Here is a 21,774-nt window from a genome sequence, read left to right as displayed (position 1 = left end):
CCAAACCATGTGAAAGCCATCCTCCAAGAACAGCTGTCACCACGGAGACACAACTGTGACAGGGACCAGTCTGCTAGTTCTTTGACAGAACACCTGGGAGGAAGTCAGAAATGGGTCTACCAGACCACTTTCCGTGATGTCTCTCCATGGCAATCTGGAGACTTCATTGTTCCTTTATGGAGATAGCATTTTCCTTTGGGGACCTGATAAATTTCTAAAACAAGAACATACCTTTTAATGAGCTTTCTTAATTGGCAGATGTTATGGGCTGAATTGTGTCCCCCCCCTCCAATCCATATGGTGAAGCCCTAACCTCCTCAGTACCTCAGAATGGGACTATATTTGGAGATAGAGCCTATGGGGAGGTGGACAAAGGTAAATGAGGTCATATGTGTGGAGCCCAAATCTCACTGGACTGGTGTCCTTATCAGATGAGGAAGAGACCCCAGAGGTGTGTGTACACAGAGGTTGAACACACTCACATGTGAGGACACAGAGAGAAGACGGCCATCATCAAGCCAAGGAGAGAGGGCTCAGGAGAAACCAACTCTGCCAACACCATGACCTTGGACTTCTAGCCTCCAAAGCAATCAGAAAATAAGTTTCTGCTGTTTAGGCCACTTAGTCTGAGGTATTGTGTTATGACTGCTCTAGCAAACTAATATATAGTAGTTATTGGATATTCATTAGCTATAGATTATCCAAAGTGATTTTTTTCTGTATTACTAAGAAGAAAATCCTGTGATTTTTTTTTTTTAAGATTTATTTATTATTTTAGGGAGACTCTGAGAGAGCACATGCATGCAGGAAAGGGGCAGAGGGGGAGAGAGAATCTTAAGCAGACTGCACACCTAATTCACAGCCCACCCGACGTGGGGCTCGATCTCACAACAACCATGACTGAGCTGAAAACAGGAATCGGATGCTTAACTGATTGAGCTACCCAGGTACCCTGAAAATCCCGTTTTTTAGTAATACACATAATCTTCCCTTTTTTGGTCAATTTTCTTTAATCCTAAATAGTTATTAAAACCTACTGACAGGGGCACTGGGTGGCTCAGTCATTAAGTGTCTGCCTTCGGCTCAGGTCATGATCCCAAGGTCCTGGGATCGAGGCCCACATCGGGTTCCCTGCTCTGCGGGAAGCCTGCTTCTCCCTCTCTCACTCCCCCTGCTTGTGTTCCTTCTTTCTCTGTGTCTCTCTCTATTAAATAATAAATGAAATCTTAAAAAACAAAAAACAAAAAACAAAAAACAAAAAACACCTACTGACAGACCCAACTAAAGTTCAAGGTTTCAACAGTGTTGAAGGAATATTCTAAGGTTCTGGTCAATCTCCCCAATTCTGACACAGTCTCTCATTTGTGTCTCTCAGTAACCCTTGGAGGAGGGTAGGGACTACTGTTCCCATTTTATCAGTGAGGAGTGACTGACTCCTGCTACAGGGCTGACTCAGAGAGCTACAGGGCTCTCTGTGGTTTCTCCCACATTCTGCTCCTTTATCTTTTTCTTTCGCATTATCATATTTCCAACTTTGGAGCGTTTTTACATTTCAAAATTTGCTTCTTTATTTTTGAATCTTGTGACGTATATGTAATTCTACTGGATTTTTGCTTCTGTTTCTCTTCATTTTAGGCTTTTGTTGTGGAGCATTTCTTTTCTTTTTAAGATTTTATTTATTTATTTGACAGAGAGAGAGAGAGAGCACAAGCAGGCAGAGCAGCAGAGGGAGAGGGAGAAGCAGGCTGCTCACTGAGCAGGGAGCCCGATGTGGGGCTCCATCCCAGGACTCTGGGATCATGACCTGAGCCCAAGGAAACAATCGCTCAACCAACTGAGCCACCCAGGCACCCCTGTTGTGGTGCATTTCTTAAAAGAAGACACTCTATACCATTCTTCACTGTGCCCTTGTGTGTGTGTGTGTTGGGAGGGGGAAATTTTTATTCAGTTCATTTTCTTGAAAAGCCCAGGCTCTTCCTGGATCACCTTTTATGAAATCCCTCTCTTAGCACGCTCCTATAGCTATGGGTGCTGAATTCTACAGGATGCAGAATACCCATGGATTGCAAAACTCAAGGCCTTTTGACATCTTTCTTCTTTAGATTAATTATATGGCTGGTTTTGGACTTTATAGCGTATGCTCAGAAGTTTGTGTGATGGGAGGCATTAAATCCCTATGTTAGGAGACTGCGAGAGTAATACAGAGGTGAGCCCATAAGGGGCTACACAAGGGTAGTAGATTTCCTGCTGTCCCCACTGGGACAGTCACCCATCTGCATGAGCTGATCCCATGGGCAGACCACCTGTAGGGTGTCTGAGCCCAGCAATTTAGGAAAAAACCAAGCAGCGCCACAACTACTAGCATGCTGAAGTGGGGAAAACCAAGTCTGCCACACGAAACGCCAAGGACCGGAAGGTATTTGAGGCTCTCTAGAGACAAGGGTTTCTTTGCCTTTGTTGCCACCATACCGGCCTGGTCCCCAGTGAGACCAAGAGCAGTGTGACTAGCCAGAAGGGAACAGCGAGTCTGGAGACCGGTATTCCTGCCCCCCATGCAGCCACTGATGTCCCACGTGGCTTACACCAGTGCAATATTCTTCTGTGGGAAGCATGCGGCAATGATGCCTCGTCACCCAGAGTTATATACATGCTAACAACTTCATTCCAGAACATTCTGAGGATCCCGGATGCTGTTCTAAAGTCGCATAACATTGCTCCTTACTCTCTGGGATAGTAAAAGGAAAAAAAAAATGGCCCCATTTTCAACTATTTTGTGGTCATTAAATAGCACAAATCATAATAATAATAGCAGCTACTGTTTATTAGATGCTATTTATGCCAGAATTGTATTATGAGCTGTTCTACTAATACATAATTTTATTTACTTCCCAGACAACCGACAAGGTAAGTACCATTACGATTCAATTTTACAGATGAAAAACCAGGCTGAGAAAGGTCAAGAAGCTTACCCAACGTCACTGATTAAATAGGTGGGAAAACAGGAATGCAAACCCAAGTCAGCCTGAACACAAAAGAGTTAAGCTTTGGAACAAAGTATCCACATTTCCCCAAGGACTGGATTTTCACAAAAGCCTTCCTATCTCCCATCTTCTGACCAGCTGTCCCAGGAACTATTGAACCGTCCCAGAAATGGACCTCCAAACGTGGTACCTTGTATCCCAACTGCATTTCCCAGACTGTGCCTCATCCTGAAAGTAACATAAAAATCCTTTGTGAAGCCACGAGTCCCGTTTCTTGGGGGTAGAAAATGTGGGCACCACAATTTACGCAGGTCGCGAAACTTTAGTGAGTTGGGAGTGTAAGGCAATGCACTCGAAGGTAAAACGAGACGGAGCATCCCATTGTTTTCGGTGGTCTGAAAGGCCCTGACAGATCTTACGGTGACTGGAGGTCGTCCTTATCAATCTCAGTCCTCATTATCTTATTGAAGTGCAGAAATGCAGGTTTTCCATCCACCTCAATGGCTGGATATCTGGATAAAAGGAACTTACTGGGCTGACATTCATTATGGAAGCTGTGCTTTCTCGGGGGACTGGCGTGACCTGCGGAGGGGGGATCCGTGAGCTGTCCTCTTCTATTATGAATATTTATAATACTGTGCTCTCTATATTCCAAGCGTGGGCTTTAATTAGAAACCTCACGATGTTATGCCTTTTGGCTCTGTTGTCATCGTTCGGTTGTGTCTGTTGAACACCAGAAGAGATGGCAGTGAGAGGGCCACAGGAGAGAGAGGTCTCTAGAAAGTTCGTGATCAACAATATCTTTTCTGTTTCTAAAGGGGGTCTGTGGTCTCCAGGATTTAAGAACCCCTGAGTCAGGTTCATATTTACTGTGAAATCCACACATCCTTTCACAGTGATCCCTGTACCACTCAAAGGAATTGTTTCTATTCGGGCTCATTGCTCGCACAATTTGCCAAAAACTGGGAGTAAGGTGGGGAAGGGGTGAGGGGCAGCGGGAAACTTGAATATCCCTTCTTAGACCTCTTTCACAGCACGTTTTCCCTTTGGTTCTAGCATCACTATATTTTGTTTAGAGCACCTCAGTGTGGCCAAAAAAGAATAGCAATTAGAAAGGGACTCGGAAACTAACGCCTTGCCTATTTCCCGAGGTTTCTAGGAGTCAGGGAGAAAAAAGAATCCGTTGTAGTTTTCTTATTCGTGCCCAGTGAGCTGTTATCAGTTGCCATATTGATTTTTATTGTCACACCTCAAACCTCAAAATGCCACAGCCCGCCGTGGGATCTCACAAAATCTGTATTTATCCTTCTGTTTCCCCGATTGGCTTTCTCTTTCAACAGCCACAACTTTTCCCTGCGCCCACCTCCCCCGCAAATAACAACTGCTGACCCGATTTTCCCTTCCCTGTCTCTTTAAGTCAGAAACTTCCTGAGGTTCCTCAGCCCGAGCCCAGGGCAAGCCTCCACTGCAGTGAGATTTGCAAGTGAAAAACATCGCTTGCTCGCCAGTTTCCCACCATGTCCTCTGACTTCCAGACATCCACCTCCTATACACCAGTGGGCTCCAAGACATCCCAAGAACCGGGTCCAGAGACTGAAAAACCGGATCAATTCAGACTGGCAGCTCCAAAAGGCAAAAATTCCTTAAACCCAATCAAACATAAAACCGATACAAAATCCAAATAACAAATGCACGGAAAGCAATAAACTTATTTAAAACGCAAATGCCTACCTTACAGATTTCCCAAGGCTCTGTGCTCCCACAAGTATCCTCCCCTCTGGGTTTGTTTTCTGGCTTTCTAATAGCAGTGCGGTCTTAGACTGAGCCCCACTCTCAAGGGTCAGGCTCTGAAATACACATGCTGCACACACCCAATCAGCCCTTCGGTGCCAGGCAGCCCCTTCGCCTTTCTTCCCGGCCCCGGGCCAGCCAGTGCCAAGTCCCTGACTGCTGACCAACTCCTCCGTAGGACAGAACGGGGGAGGGCAGGGAGCCCACAGGAGCTGGGGACCGCTTCCACTCACCGTGGACGGGCTGGCCTCCCATCTGGGCGGGAAGGATCCACCTTACCCCTTTGCTAACCTTAAAAACCCCTCCACAGATGGTTTCTCTGGCCTCGTTCAGATCCCAGAACAAGTTGGCAGAGTCCTCCTGGTGCTCGCAGACCACGAGGGGCAGCAGCCCTGGGTAGGCAGGACGAGGATGCCTCTTACCTTCACAGAGCCCCAGTTCTTAAAAGCCTGGCTGGAGTCTCCTAGGAGTCATGCGTTTTCCTTGACATTGGAGGCAACCAATTCCAGAAGCAGGGAACATTTTGAAATGAAACAGAAAGTAACCTGGTGATTCAGCCGGACCCCCAACCTGCACTTGGCCTTGTGAGCGAGTCTCCAGACCCAGCCAACCTCCCCCACCCCCACCCCAGCTGTTTCAGCTTGGAGGAAATTCAGAGAAAACTGCAGCTTGGAAGTCTGGAACTCACAGCCTGGGCTTTTTGTTTTTTATTTTTTAAAGTATTTGTTGAGCTTTTTAACATGCAGTGTGTCTCCTTCTGCAGGGAGTTACTCAGTGAGCCTGTCACCTGACTCACAGCCGCTCCATTATATAATTCAAACTGTGCCTTTTGAGTTCTGATCAGGAAACCACACTCCCCTCCCGACCCCCCACTCCCCTCCCCCTCCCCCTGCACTGAAGGGGGAAGGCAGAGAGGGAGAAGCTGCAAACACCACTGACAAGTAACCTTTTTTGAAACTTCAGTCAGGGGAGAGGCGTGCTACAGCTTCACAGTGCATTTTGATATTCCTTTGGTTTGATTCTTGGGTAGAGGACCTGCTAAATGCCAATGCTGAGTTAGCAGAGATTTCTGAACATGCAACATCTCAAGATGTAACTGTAGCACTTTCCTTGATCTTCTTTTAGGGTGGTACAGATGTGATGTATGACTGAATGAGTTTTCAAATGACAGAGTGCATAGATTTCGAACACCTGTGCAAACGAGCTCTAAAATCTGGAGTGTTTACTACTTTCGCCGCACATCTAAGTTCCCTGAAATGCCAAAGGGGTAAACTGGGTTGAGGGGGTCTTTAGCCAACCCCCTTCCTACACCTGACCGTGATCCTCATAAACCTTCCCCCAGCCGCCTGGAAGAAGCATAACATCCACCTGAAAGCCACAAGCTTGCTAGGCAAACACCTCTGAAAAGCCAATTCACCAGCCTCTACTTTCTACCAGATTGAAATCCTTAAGGCAAATCTCTGGATATCTTGAAGCCAGCACTGTCCTGGGTGAAGGTGATAAGAATCATCTCAGTCTATCCCAATTTCCCTTTCTCAGCATCTGTGTCATCTCTGAGATATTTATCGAGGGGCAAATATGCTAAAACATATTGAATTGGCCCATGAATGAGAGGCTCTTTGAGAAACTCAGATGGCATAAATGAGCCTAACACCTAAAGCATCATGAGACAGAATGATCAACATAAAAAACTCCAACCTGTTTGCTCTGCCCATGTCAAAGACAGGATGACCTGTTTCCGAGGGAGGGGGTGGTGGTGTCCCTCGACTCCCAGTCTTTTCCCAGCCAGGGAGCCTTGTACCTAGAAAGGACTGCTAAAGTCTATGGGAACAAATATTAACACTGATCACCCTTTTTTGGTTTATCCTAGTCTGACCTCTCTTCTCCCTGCCCGCCCCAGCTCTGGAGGTAATATTAGATACCATTACTATATTAAACTGTGTGGACGTTATACAGATACTAGGCCCTAAGAATAACTTTCAATGTCCGTTGTTAAGTGTCTATCCACATAGCCCTCTGAAGTGGGAACGGCATCATTAATGTCCTTATACAGACCCAAAGAAGCCAGTGCCACAGGCAGGAATTACAAGTCAGATTTCCTTCTCTCAGCGCTCAGTTCTGCAAAGACCCAGACACATGAAAAAAATATATAAATGTGTAAACCTGAATGACAGATTGATGTCTGTTTATTTCACCCTTTCTAGGTGTAGTAAATACAGTATGTTGCCACAGTTGCTATGGTAACTGCTTCTGTCTTAATGAAAATAAGGATACATAGTAAGATAATAGAAACTATCAGGTGGTGAGACCCTCTCCACGAATGGGAAGAAAAGCAATAATATAAAATAAACCCTTGGTCCATACACAATCATTAAATATTGATGCCACAAAAATTGAATTTCCTAGACCAGCACCGTTCAGTAGAAATATGTGAGCCACATACGTAATTTAAAATTTCCTAGTTGTTGGATTAAAAAAAAGTGGAATTAATTTTGGCAATATATTTTATTTAATCCAATATATCCAAAATATTATTTCAACAGGTAATGACCATGAAATTATTTGCAAATTATTTTGTATTCTTTTCTTCATACTAAGTCTCTGAAACCTGATATAATTATATGCATTATATACCTACAACCCATCTCACTTAGGAGCAGCCCTGTTTCAGGTGCTCAGTGGCCACATATGGCCACACCTGGCCACATTGGATGTTCCCACCTCAGACTATATTTGGTCATATGGGGCTTGGAACTTGAAACTTTTAGAAAAATAAATTGCATTCATATGGTTCTGGCCTTATGGCATAAATCAAGTGGTATTCTCTTTGGCAGAGTAAGAAAATAGCAAATAAGCTTGGAATTGAAATGGTATTGGAATGCCTGGGTGGCTCAGTTGGTTAAGCATCTGCTTTCACCTCAGGTCATGATCTTGTGGTCCTGGAATCCAATCCCAAGGCTGGCACCCTGCTCTTTAAGATTAAAGATTTTTTTTAAATTAATTAATTAATTAATTTTTAAAGATTTTATTTATTTATTTGACAGAGAGAAATCACAAGTAGACGGAGAGGCAAGCAGAGAGAGAGAGAGGGAAGCAGGCTCCCTGCTGAGCAGAGAGCCCGATGCGGGACTTGATCCCAGGACCCTGAGATCATGACTCGAGCCAAAGGCAGCAGCTTAACCCACTGAGCCACCCAGGCGCCCCAAGATTAAAGATTTTATTTATTTATTTGAGATAGAAAGAGAGCACATGGGAGAGGGAAAGAGAGAAGCAAACTCTTCACTGAACAGGGAGCCCAATGCGGGGCTTGATCCCAGGACCCTGAGATCCCATCCTGAGCCAAAGGCAGACGCTTAACCGACTGAGCCACCCAGGTGCCCCATTAAAAAAAATTTTTTTTTAAATGTAAAAAAAAAAAAAGAAAAAAAATGAAATGGCATTAAAGACTCAGCTCCTTTCATGTCGCGGGAAAATAGAGAAGATTAAAAACTAAATCACAGGTTTATAAAAATTTCCTTGAGTTGTCCCAAACCCCAAGTTAGGGACCTCAGAATCATGTTTAACTGAACTTCCTACACCTTCCTCTGCTCCTTGGAGCCCCTCCAGTAGACCACTAAGTCCGTAGAGTCTACCTGTCACCTCTTCCCCAATTTTAGGACCTGTGCTATCTCCCAGCAGATCCCGAGAGCCTCTGCCTGGGCTCCCTGCCTCCACTCTCTCCCCATTCAGGTTATTTCCATCCTGCCTTCAGTGTGAGTACACGGTGAAAGCAAACATTTAATCATGTAGCTTGTCGGCTTAAACCCTTAAAAAAAAAAAAAAGATTTCATTTATTTATTTGTCGGAGAGAGAGGGGGAGCAAGAGAACACAAGCAGGGGGAGCAGCAGGCAGAGGGAGAAGCAGGCTCCCGGCTGAGCAGGGAGGCGGATACAGGCCTCAATCCCAGGACCTTGGGATCATGACCCCAGACAAAGGCAGGGGCTTAACCGATTGATCCACCCAGCTTAAAACTTGTAATAGCAGCCTGTTGCCTTCCAGATAAAGCCCATACTCTCTGCCGTGATACCTTATGTAATCATAAACTGACCTTTAGGGAACTTTCTGGCCCATCTCCTGGCTATGTTTTCTTTGATTGTAGCCTGATCTATACTCTCGACTGTGCCATGATTTCCAGGACAACTTGCCTTTGTTTAGTCTGTTCCTCTGCCAGGAATGTCCTATCTTAAAAGGCCTATCCCTTACCAAACAACCAAATCCTTTGAGCCTAGCTCTAGCATTTACTGTAGGTTTTCTTAATCTTGTAGTCCAAATTAACCACCCTCTCCACTGTGTTATCACTCTACTTTTATACGTAGATGTGTACAACATTTATCACATTCTGTTGTAATTATGTGACACGCTAGAGGAGTATTTCCTCAAGGAGAGGAACAACATACAGTTTACCTTTGAATTTGCTTTGGGACATAGTAGGATCTCAATAAATGCTGGGTGAATTCCAAAACCCTTCCCTTTTCAAGTCCTTCCTTCTTATTGTTGAGCTACTTGGTACATTATCACCATTATCATCACTACATAGCAGCCGATAGTATTAGCTCTACTATGTGCCAGGCACGGTGTTAAGTAAGTTTTACATACATTTCATGTAATTTCAACCGTAAATCTGCAAGCACAAATCTGGGACTTCTCAATTTTTAACAGCTGTGGCATCTTGAATACCATTTACTTCTTCCAACAAGTGTTTTAAAGTATTCTTTTCTTTTTCAAGATTTTATTAGTTTCAGGTATAAAATTTAGTCACTTCCACATTTACATACAATACCTGGTACTCATCACTAGTGCCCATCCTTAATCCCCATCACCTATGGAGCCCATTTCCCTCCACCTACTTCCCCTCCAGCAACCCTCAGTTTGTTCTCTACAGTTAAGAGTCTGCTTCATGGTTTGCCCCTCTTTTCTCCCCTCTCTTATGTTCATTTGTTTTGTTTCTTAAATTCCACATATGAATGAAGTTATATGGCTTTTGTCTTTCTCTGACTGACTTATTTCACTTAGCACAATATCCTCTAGTTTCATCCTTGTTGTTGTAGGTGGCAAGATCTCATTCTTTTTGAGGGCTGAGTAATATTCCATTGCGTATATTATATATACACCTCACATCTTCCTTATTCATTCATCAGTGGATGGACATTTGGGCTTTTCCCCTAAGTTGACTATTGTTGATCATGCTGCTGTAAACATCGGGAGGGCCTGCATCATTTTAAGGTCATTCTTATAAACATCATTTATGAGAAGTTGATGTGCAGTTATGACCCCAAAGAATGAGGGATGACAAACCTGTTTGTTAACTTATTTATTAACCAGGCTAATGCATGCGTCTTGTTTTATAGTTTATTGTCTCCGTCTATAAATGCTTCTAATTCTTAATGGGTTGGGAAAGCAAGAAACCTAACTCAATGATATTTTGTACAGAGTAAGAATACAGTGGCTTTGAGGAAGGGCTGAGAAACCTACCATATGGACATCACGGGATGTGACCCTCAGTTTTGTTGCCCAGAATCCTTTCTGGCCTCATTTCTGGATCTCCAGTCATTTCCACATAATTCAGTTTAGGGGGGGGCTTTAGAAAGTAGAAAGACCGACACCAAAAGGTGGTGAGGATGGGGAACCACAATCCTCGCTGGTGGATGATGGAATCCATAATCCTCGCTGGTGGGTGATGGAATCCACCATCATCGCTGGTGGGAGTGCGGAACAGTCCAGCCACTCTGGAAGACAGTTTGGTGGTTTCTTACAGAATAAACTTCTGCCATGGAATCTACCAATTGCACCCACTGGTATTTACCCAAAAGGCTTGAAAGCTTTTGTCCACACTAAAACCTGCACATGGTTGTTTGTGACAGGTTTATGCTGAATTGCCAGAACTTGAGAGCAACCACGATGTCCTTCAGGAAGTGCATGGATAAATAAACTTGGTACATCCAGACAAGAGAAGATTATTCAGCTCGAAAATGAAATGAGCTATGAATGGGGTACCTGGGTGGCTCTACTGATGAGGTGTCCGACTCTTCAACTGTGGCTCAGGTTATGATCTCAGGGTTCTGGGATTGAGCCCCACCTCGGGCTCTGCTCAGCATGGAGTCTGCTTCTGCTCTTACCCCTGCTCGTGCTCTCTCTCAAATAAATACACAAATAAATAAATAAATAAATAAATAAATAAAATCTTCAAAAGCAAACGAATAAAGAAGTGAGCTATGAAGCCATGGAGGAAACTCAAGTGTCTATCACTAAGTAAAAGAAACCAATCTGAAAAGGCTCCATATTATATGATTTCAACTGTACGGTATTTTAGAAAAGGCAAAACCGTGTTGACAGTAAAAAGACTTGTTGAGGGCTAGCGAGGGGTGGTGTGTGTGTGTGTGTTTGTGTTGTGCGTGGCAGGAATGAGCACATGGAACACAGAGAGATTCTGGGGGCAGTGGAACTGCTCTGTGTGGCCCTGTACTGTTGACATGTATCATCATACATTCATCCAAAGCCACAGAATGTGTAACACCAAGAGTGAACCCTCTTGGAAACTACAGACTTTGGGTGACAATGATGTGTCAAGGTAGTTACTGTAGTAACACGTCAGTGTTACTGCATCAGAAACAAATGCAACACTTTGGGCTCAGATGCTGATAATGGGGGAGGCTATGCGTGTGCGTGGGTGGGGTGGAGAGGGGGTCTATGGGAACGTTCTGTCCTTTCTGCTCAATTTTGCTGTGAATCCAAAACTGTTCTAAATAAATAAGGTCTATTGGGGGCACCTGGGTGGTTCAGCCATTTAAGGGGCTGCCTTCGGGCTCTGGTCATGGTCTTGGGGCTCCTGGGATGGAGCCCTGCTCAGTTGGGAGTCTGCTTCTCCCTATCCCTCTGCCCTTCCTCCCTGCTCGTACTCTCTCTCACAAATAAATAAATAAAATCTTTAAAATTAATTAATTAAAAGATAAAGTCTAACTAAGAAAGAAAAATGGAGGGGCTGCGGAATGGGTTGACCACGGGTGCCCATGGATCGTGCTCACTCGGTTCTGGGGTGATGTCTTGTTTTCCCACTATGTGGTCAGTTGCTCGAGTTTATTAATATTGTTTTATTACTTTTGTTTCTACAACATCACTAAATAAATGGCAGTGCATGTACTAAGGGATTAATAAATTCTCATTTAAATGAAATGAAGAGAAAATACACTTGGGCTTCGAATAATAAATACGTATTTCCCTCCACATAAACAGGGTAATAGACTTACTGTCAACAGAAAAGCTATTACTTATGCCGTTTCTGGAGGCTCTGTAGCCTGGACAGCCTCAGAGTTGGAGGAGGGTCGTGCTAGGAGGCCTGGCTCAGGACTGCAAGAGTGACTGAGCCTTGGGAAAATTTAACACGCTCTTGGACTCAATCTATATGCCACTCCAGGTCAGCCCTTGCCACCACCTGCTGGATTTACAACACCGTCCACGGAGCAGGGCTGCCTCTGCAGGGGGAGGTGCGGTGAGCCTCCATTTCCTTATCTATAAAAAGCAGATTAAGTATATTGTGGGTTATTATGCGTGCTATAGGAGATCCTGTCTAGGATTGCCCGAGGTCTGTGTCCATTAATGCAATAGTTTATTCTTAATATATTTTAAAGATTTATTTATTTGAGAGAGCATGAGCCAGTGGAGGGAAGAGCAGAGGGAGAGAGAATGTCAAGCAGATTCCCCGCGGAGTACGACCCTCAGATCATGACCTGAGCTGACGTCAAGAAGTCGGACGTTCAACCGACAGCCCCACACAAGCACCCCTTGTGCTTAATACTAAGTATAATCGGCTATCACATGATAGTAGCCAAGCCCTGAAGATGGCATGGGGGAGTTCGCAAGATGGCAGGGCCCATGTGAACGCTTCTTTTCCTACCTCACTTCTTTCTACCCAAGTGGGGGTTGGCACGCAGTCAGATGGTGAGCGGGTTGGCTTCCCCAACCTGTCTCCTTCCTTCCTCCCTTCTTTCCTCTTCATTTTCCTTCTTCCTCCGTCCCCCTTCTCTTTTTCTCTCCCTTTCCATTGATTCTTTCTAAAACGTGTTTAATTTTTAGTTGGATTATCTGGGTGCCTTCGGGTGTGGTTGTGACTTGTCGTGATGAGACCAGAAGTGCTGTATCACTACAGTCTACACTTGAAACCAATATTACACCATACGTTAACTACCAGAATTAAAACAAAACAAAACAAAATAAAATAAAAAAGAGACAAGATGAGTACAAATATATAAAAAAAAAATGAGTTTATTTTGTCCCTTGATATTCTTGGCCACCTAACTAAGACTCTGTGTCGAGATCTTCTTGCCAAAGCCATATTAAGCTCACCAAGGTTGCTAAACTTAGACCAGCCTGTTTCTGCTCTCTCTCGGAAGGCCCGGGATACCATAAACAAGAAAGGCATGAGGTCGAAAGATTCTTGTTAGAGCAAAGGCGGCTGCTTCTCACGGAGCTTCCCAGAAGGAAGGCAGAGTCTGACAGGAAAATGATTCGAGGCTTCGGGCATCATCTATATGACAGCGGTTAATGCCTCGCTCTCTGCCAAGGCAGTGCGACTGCCAGTCTCCGAAGCCATCTTTCAGACTGCCTTTTGGCCAGCTCAGCACAATGTCTCTATGACAGCCTTGAGAGAATAATAGAGAGAGGCAGTTCCCCAGAGGGCAGGTGGTTTCGAAGGTTCCTTTCATTCTCTCCAAAGCACCATGTGGAAGTTACGTGACAACATGAATCCAAAAAGGGCTGAGACCCAAGAAAGACATGAGCATGGAGAGGAGAGACACAGTGGACTGAATAGGGCAAAGGAATGAGGTTTTTAAAAAGTGGAGACTAGATCAGGGAGAGACCTGGGGTTGAATTCTGGTTCTGCAGCCTGCTCCCGGATCGGGGGTTGGGGGGTGGAGCTAGTTTGCCTCTGCTTCCTCCTGTGAGCAATGGTGTTAGTAATAACCTGAGGGTAAGTGGGAAGTGGTGTTGGTAAAAAAGCATCTGTCAGGTGGCCTGGTGTATAGCAGGTGTGAATGACATTGGCCAGGTACCTTTCTGGGCTTCTGTTTCTTCAGGTCTAAAATGGGAAGAGATTACAATGCCCCTTTATGAAGTTCCTTGGCATAGGTTATAAGAGGCCTCTGGCAAGTGGTAAGTACTGCACGTGTGGGGCTTCGTTCTTACCCATCCCCCACCCCCAGATCTCCACGCTGTAGATTCCAGTTTCCAAAGCGGGACACAACTGTATCTCCCATCCCACTCACTCCTAAGAACCTTGCCGCTTCCTGGTCAGGGGGCAGAATCTAGTTCCTCTTCCTGTGGCTCTGGGTGGAGGGGAGGGCTTGGCGCATGCTTGTAGCCAGGGTGGTAGAAATAATTCCGTGGGCCTACAGAAGCTAGGTCATAAAGGGCAATGTAGCTTCCATCTCACTGGTTGGAAGAGTTATTCTTGAAGCTTTCGGCTGGCAAGTGAGCATGTGACTTCTCCACGGCTGCCATCCCACGAGGAAGCCCAGCCTAGCCGGAGTGGAGGCACCATGGAAAGAGTTCCCAGATGCTCCGACCCCAGCCCCCACAGTCACTGCCTGGCCTTGACCTCATCAGAGACCAGAACCAGAATCACCCAGCTGAGCCCTTCCTGAATTCCTGACTGACATCAGTGAGAAATGCAGATGTTGAACACACAACAAAGCCTAATGGGAAGAGAAATATGGCTTCCACGACATTCTCCAAGGCACAGTAGCATCAGGTTCAAAGCTCAGGCTTCAGATTTGGGGAGGACCAGGGTTTAAATTGGCCCTGTTATTTAGCTGTGTGATCTTTACTAAATCCATATGTCTAAAAAAGAGGTGACAAAAATAATGACTAAGTTGTAGGATTTTTGTCAGGAGAAATGAGGTGATTCTGGTTAAGTACCTAACATCAAACTGACATAGGGTAGACCCATCTGAGATAGTCTTTGTCCCAACCTCCACCACCAATGCCGACACCATTACCAGAAACCCTCTCCCATTCATTAAGATGGAGTTTGCTCCCAAGGCTTAGAGCTGGTTGGAATTAACCCCTTTCTTTTTATAATCACACTTCCTTCCATTTAGACACTTTCCCTTTGACCCATACTTTGTACAACTATACTTCTCAGCCTTCATGCTAATTATCACAATCATAAGGAATTATTTCAAACCATCCAGTCAATCTTAGCTGCATGGGACAGCTCCCCCACAATCAGCTATCACCTTAGCCTCAATGTTCTCAACGATCACAGTCATCATTGCTACTAATGGCTAAATATCCTGGAGGCAAAGATCTGTTTTGATCAAGAACTATCTATCCCTGGGACACCTGGGTGGCTCAATGGGTTAAGCCTCTGCCTTCGGCTCAGGTCAGGATCTCGGGGTCCTGGTATCCAGCCCCGAATCGGGCTCTCTGCTCGGCAGGGTGCCTGCTTCCTCCTCTCTCTCTGCCTACCTTTCTGCCTACTTGTGTTCTCTGTCTGTCAAATAAATAAATAAAATCTTAAAACAAAACAAAACAAAACAAAAAACTATCTATCCCTAAGATGGCTGACCCATTCAGTTCAGGCCTCAAGTATGTACAATGAGCCAACAGAAGAAAAAAAAAGGATCAAAAAGAGAAAGTATATTGAAAACAGCATTATAATTTGCTTAGTCACTCATACATTCATATATTCATTTGGTCATTCAACAGACAGTTATTAACAGCTTACTCTGTGTGAGACTCGGGTACAAACATGAGCAAAGTAGATGTCCTGTCTGTCCTCGTGAAGTTTTTGGGCTGGTGGAAAGGAACTGGCCTTGTCGTTAAATAACCTGAGATTTGAATCTGACTCTCTCACTTGCAACATACTTCATTTGCTTAAACTTTTCTCAGATTCATCCTTTCCTTAGGGTCATCGTGAGGGTGAAATGAATTAATGTACAGAGAGGGCTCGCCATGGCATACAGCAATCTATACATCTGTTTTCCGAAAGGTCATGTAACTGGTAGGCTCTGGAGTCAGGATGTAAGCCCAGACGTGTCTGGCTTCCATAATTGTGCTTTTAAATTTTCTAATTATGTCTATTTTGATACTCCCCACCAAGCCATTAATTCATCACTCATTCAAAATTTGAAAGAAAAAAGTTTTTCCGCTTCCTTTTTTATTTTATTTTATTTTATTTTATTTATTTGACAGAGAGAGAGTGGGCACAAGTAGGGGGAGCAGCAGAGGGAGAGGAAGAAGCAGGCTCCCTGCTGAGCAAGAAGCCATGTGGAACTTGATCCCAGGACCATGACCTGATGCAAAGGCAGACCCTTAACTGACTGAGCTCCCCCAGGCGCCTCTTTACCATGCCTTTTTATCCTTCCTCTGCAGAACCCAATGTAGTAAGCATTAACTGATATGAAAGTCACAAGGCAACTAGTGTCATTACAGAAAAAAGTAACAGGAATGAATGTTTCTTTGGGTTATACTTGGGAAGCTGGAGTAAAATGTTGGGTTAGGCAGGATGTCTTTAAATTTTTATATGATTGGAGTAAAGCTAACATACGATGTTATATTGGCTTCAGATGTACAACAGCGATTTAATAATTCTATGCATTCCTCAGTGCTCACCACAGTACGTGTGGTTACCATCTGCCGCCGCACAATGTTATTACAGTATTATGGACTCTATTCCTTATGCTGTACTTTTCATCCCACTGACTTATTTATTTTATAACTGGAAGCTTGTACCTCTTAATCCCCTTCACCTGTTTCACCCATCCCCCTACCCATCTCCCCTCTGGCGACCACCAGTTTGTCCTCCGTGTTTGCGATTCTGTTTCTGTTTTCGTTTGTTTGTTTTTTGCTTAAATTCCACATGAGTGAAATCACACTGTATTTGTCTTTCTCTGTCTGACTTACTTCACTTAGTATGATACCCTCTGGGTCCATCCTGATCCAAACAGCACAGCAGAAAGAGCCACAGTCAGCATCCAGCCAGAAAGAGCTTCTCTGGCCATGTGGTAATTTATGGGCCTGATTACTTTTATTTAAAAGTTGGAAGTGTTACAAAATTTATTAGTAATCTAGGGGACTGCCATTAAAAATCCACTGGCTTATCTCATTGTCTGTAAAGTCTTTCTAGATCTCTGAGTCCTCTATCGTGTTGGACACCATGTTGCAATTCTACTCTTCCTTTCCACGACCCTACTTACTCTCGGGCTACTTTTGAAAAAAACAAGCATCTCATCAGACAACGCACTTCCCTTAGTCTCCATGTTTTGCACCATTTACCATATTCTCTTCAGAATACTGGTCTTAGGAAATGCTCTATTGAAAAAAAAGAGCTGTGGTCAATTCAGTACTGGGTGATGCTGTATATACTCTATTTCCCTTCCCCTTGGAGGCTGTATGCACACTGGCATTTCAGATGCTCTGAGAAATCCTGCAGCAAATAAACTGGCTAGCTTTGTTTAACCCGATTTTTTATGAATGCTGGATTCCTCTTTTTCTGGAAGCCCTTAGGAACTAGAGTTTATTAACTATAGTTTGGGAAACACTGATATGTTCAAATCCTCTACCTTCATTCATTCCTGCCTTGTCTGTTATTCATTCTCTTGACAAATTTTTTTTTTTTTTTTTTTTTAACAGACCGAGATCACAAGTAGGCAGAGAGGCAGGCAGAGAGAGAGAGGGGGAAGCAGGTTCCCCGCTGAGCAGAGAGCCTCATGCGGGGCTTAATCCCAGGACCCCGGGATCACGACCTGAGCCGAAGGCAGAGACTTTAACCCACTGAGCCACGCAGGCACCCTGGCAAATATGTATTTAACACCCTGCCAGACACTGGAAAATGTATGGGGAGAACAATAGAAAACAAGATGGATTTGGCACCTGCTGTCATGAAGCTTATCGTTCTGCCTGAAGGGTAGACAGGTAAACAGGCCACAACCACAAAATATGGTAAGAGCTATCTTGGGGGAAATAGAATTGCAGCAGTGCATAGGGTTAGGACTTGATCAGTCTGGGGGATGGTTTGGGAGGGTTTCCTGGAAGAAGTGGCTTTATATGGGAAGCTGAAGGAAACATGGGAATTAGCCAGATAGAAACCAGGGGCAGAAATGGAAAGTGTGATGTGGGCAGGGTCAACGCTTATGTAAAGGTCCCCAAATCAGAGAGGACATGGGCTGACTGAGGGACCAGAAAATACCTCAACTCAAAGCCCACACGAAGTCTTTGAAATCCCTTTCATCCCCACCCCCAGAATCTTCCTCTGTCCTCTTACCATATCTAGCTTCCGAAGTGCATGTTCAATAAATGTTTGGTGAATTGCTATTTCCCTTGTGGTAATCTGATCACAGATATGATCAGTTGAAGCTCAGATACACATATACACACTCACTCCATCCCCAACATTCTTAAATTCAAAATAAAGGAGTATTTTTTTAAAAAAGCTTTCTAGCTGGGATGCCTGGGTGGCTAGTCAGTTAAGCTGCTGCCTTCCACCCAGGTCATGATCCTAGGGTCCTGGATCGAGTCCCGCTTTGGGGTCCTTGCTTGGCGGGGAGCCTGCTTCTCTCTCCGCCTCTGCCTGCCACTCTGCTTGCTTGTGCTCTCTCTCTCTCTCTCTCTGGCAAATAAGTAAATAAAATCTTTAAAAAAATTAAAAAATAAAAAGGTTTATTGCTAAAAGTGTATATAGGTATTTTATTAATTTTATTTCCTATTAATTTTTTAATTAAAAATTAAATATAGATATGCCATTGTGAATGGTGAGGTGACTTTCTTCCTTAACTCCATTGTTGTTTAATCCCCTTTAACACGTTTTTCCGCTATTAGTCAGCTTGTTTTTGTGACCTAGCAAACAGAGAGGTAAAAGTTTAATTGGGCAGATTGAATCAGATGCTTAGCATTGGGTGAATCTAAGAGCCCAGATGTTGGACTCTGCAGCTCTTCCTGAAGCCGCCATATTGGAATTCCTGCCCTCTATCACCTCCTTGGTTCTCAGACACATAGCAATTACTGCCTTTCTTTCTATGGCTGCCGCCTGGTCATCAAAGAAGAGCCATCCCTTTTGTCATCTGTAGAACAGAGGGTAATGTCTCTTAATTAACGAAAGGAAGTGGTGCAATGTAGTGAGAATATCCAATTGTTTCCAATTAATCCCACATGCAGTTTGGCAAAGTTAATAATCCATAAAATGACCTAGGATCTAAATATGGAGAACAATCATCTTTTTATCAGTTGTTTTCCCACTGTTCCGGCAAAAGCAAGACAATTCAAAAGCTGGATGCATCAAAGGTCTACAGAGTTACAGTATCGTAAATTCTTAAATATAATAAAAAATAGAAATGTACACATGTCTTTCAGATCTGCTGAGCCCCCAAATGTTTTATAACCTCTGCAAGTCATCACACATTGACTGGCATCAATTCAACCACCAGTGGAGAAGTTATTGGATTAGATACACCAAAGCAGAGACACCATCATGGTCACGGAAAAACAGGAATTAATTAACTAATTTCATCAGACAGTAGCAGATCTTGATTCTTCGAGGTTAGAGAATATGTAACCCCTACAAATGCATCAAGTAATCTCTTACCCCAAATCCATTCTTCTTCTTCTTCTTCTTCTTCTTCTTTTTTTTTTTAAAGAGACAGTGCAAGCAGGGCTTAGGGCATAAGGGGAGCCCAATGCAGGGCTCGATTCCATGACCTTGAGTTCTTGACCTGAGCTCAAATCAAGTCAGACAACCGAATGAGCCACCGAGATACCCCACTGCTTTTTTAAAAAAGTTGGGGTGAAATGCATATAAAATAAGATTCAGCATTTTATCCATTTCAAACTGTGTAATTCAGTGTCATTTAGTACATTCATGATGTTTTGTAACCATACCATCACCTAGTGCCATATTTTCATCAACGGAAATGGAAGTCCTATACCCAAGAAGCAGTCACTCCCTATATCTCCCTCCCCACCAGCCCTTGACAACCACTAATCTGTTTTCTGCCCCTATGGATTTCCATATTTTGGATGTTTAATATAAACAGGATTGTATAATATGTGGCCTTTTGTGTCTGGCTTCTTTCCTTTTGCATGTTTTCAAGACTCAGCCATGTTGTAGCTGTAATAGTATTTCACTCTTTTTTATGGGTGAATAATATTCCACTATATGCTACATTTGGTTTACCCATTCATCATTTGACGGACATCTGGAGTGTTTCTACCTTTTGGCCACTGTAAATAATGCTGCTATGAACATTTCTGTACAAGTTTTTGTTTGAACACTCATTTTCAATTTTTCTGGGTATCCACCCAGCAGTAGACTTGCTGAGTCACATGGAAATTCATATTTAACTTATTTAGGTGCACGTATACTTTTTATTGACTATTACCAGGATTACACAAAGGTTGAATATGGTTGGTAGGGGAAAATCTATACTTGCTGAAATGCCTTAATGAAAAAGCTATCAAGCACTGGAATGTGCTTGCTTATCTCACGATGGGTCAGGAAAATTTATGTGAGGTTACTCTTCCCTCTACTAGCTCCGAGGCTGTTTTCTTCAGCAGATCTCTGTGGCTAAGCACCTGGGCACTGAAGTAGGATTATGTGACTTTCAGTACCAGGCCTGGCATTTATCAACGTGTGATCTTAAACTAGTTACTTAACGTCTAAAAGTTTCATCATTCGTAAATGGGGGAACTAGCTACAATGATAACATAGGGTTGTGGTTACTTTCAAGAGGCCCATGTTTTGAAAAGACTTCTGTTATCAGTTGGCTAATAAATGCCGAAGAAATGTAAGCTTGGATTGTATTCATACCTCTTGATGTCCCCGGGGTCTTTAAGGAGTACAGGGCCGGGCACATAAAAGTCACCTAATTATAACTGAATATGTAACATGTTTAATGGGAATTACCTTGGGTCATTTTGGGGTTTATGAACCTCCCTGCCCCTTCCTTCCTTTCTTTCTTCTTTTCTTCCTTCCTTCCTTCCTTTCCTTCTCTCCTTATTTTGTGTTGGAATATCTCATTTCCTAAAGGATGGAATCAGGCATTGGAGATCCAGTGTCCATGAATATGGGAAGATATTCCTTCACGGATGATTCTCGTTTAATCACTTTGTGGGTGAGGGTAGCTGTGGGCAGCCCAGGTGAGTTCATGAATCTGGTGTTGCCTGCTTAAATGTATGCACACATTGGTGAGGAACTTCTCCAAAAGGAAATACCCCAAAACTCTGAGTGTATTAGAAAATTTATGTTTATTAATTCAGGTCCATCCACGGCATCCTGAGTGCAAGCCCTACACCACTTACAATGCCCTGTAACAGTTCAGTCTACTTGGCGTGCTTTTCTATACCAATGAATACCTTCAGCCCTACAAACATCAGATTGCATATGCCTTTGCTTGTGCACTTGTTTCTGGCTTCTAATCCGCTCTCGGTTCATGTGATGCTGCATCCCTGACTCATACCTGCCGTGACACGCACCCGTAACTCACAACACTGCAGCTTCCTGGAATCCCGGTGTTAAACTTTGAAGGACTTTCCGCCCCCTCTCCCCTCTCAGGTGAGAGAGCCAGGTCCAAGTGGAGAGACAGGAAGCAGTGAGAGAGGGAAGGGTGTCTAGTGGTAAGGGCTTCATGCCGAGGAAAGATTTTGGAGCGTGTGTTTGTTGGGGGACTAGCCCCTCATCTCTTTTCTTTCTGTCAGCCTTCACATGCCATGGTTTTCTGCTTGCAACTGTTCCCCACTGTAATATTCAGGGAAGACCCTTCATCTACTTTACAGAGTTGATTTAGGTCATAACAAAAGGTCCCAAAGAATACCCCATGCGACAGGCCAAGGGACAGACACGATATAGGAAGTTGGTTAATTATCATGCACTCATCACTAATTCGTCACTACTCTGGGGGTAGTTCTTAAAGGGGTATTTACTGCTGGTCTGGTGTAGCCTTTCACCAGCCAAAGGCTTATCTAAAAGTACCG

At 43.9% G+C, this 21,774-nt stretch overlaps 1 protein-coding gene across 7 annotated transcripts in view; it reads right to left on the bottom strand.

Moving 5' to 3' along the window:
• Nucleotides 1-21,774, bottom strand: part of PHACTR1 (phosphatase and actin regulator 1) — a 553,820-nt gene that overhangs the window by 299,836 nt on the left and 232,210 nt on the right. Inside the window, exon 1 of one of the 7 annotated variants that reach the window (XM_032341125.1) lies at nt 5,195-5,434. The exons of 5 other annotated variants lie outside the window; for them this stretch is intronic. The gene's annotated coding sequence lies outside the window, so the exon portion shown is untranslated. Of the gene's footprint in view, nt 1-4,712; nt 4,968-5,194; nt 5,435-21,774 lie in introns of those variants that run through there. One more of the 7 variants, XM_032341124.1, reaches the window with a different exon arrangement.

This window comes from Mustela erminea, chromosome 4 (genome assembly GCF_009829155.1).
Source record: "Mustela erminea isolate mMusErm1 chromosome 4, mMusErm1.Pri, whole genome shotgun sequence".
Taxonomy (NCBI): Eukaryota; Metazoa; Chordata; class Mammalia; order Carnivora; family Mustelidae; genus Mustela; species Mustela erminea.
This window is presented reverse-complemented; position numbering and strand designations above follow the sequence as displayed.